The following is a 263-nucleotide window of genomic DNA, read 5'->3' on the forward strand; positions in this document are numbered from 1 at the left end:
AGCTGGAGGACGCTGCTGTTGGGGATGCTCCAAGCATATGGAGGAAGAGGGGTCTATGCTGTGGCCCACCCCGTCCCCGCCCTGTGTGTCCCCCCAGGGATGGGAGCTGGGCCGTGGGCAGCTGGCACGGTCAGCTGGCCCTTGGGGTGACAACCCGGGGTGACACTTGCATTCCCGGTCGGGAGGGCAGGTTACTCACCAACCTCAGTTAATGGCTAAACCCGGGGCAGCTGCTGCAGAAGGGGGAAGTTCAGCCCTGCGTG

The sequence above is a fragment of the Eurypyga helias genome, unplaced genomic scaffold, assembly GCF_000690775.1.
Source record: "Eurypyga helias isolate BGI_N326 unplaced genomic scaffold, ASM69077v1 scaffold31799, whole genome shotgun sequence".
NCBI lineage: Eukaryota > Metazoa > Chordata > Aves > Eurypygiformes > Eurypygidae > Eurypyga > Eurypyga helias.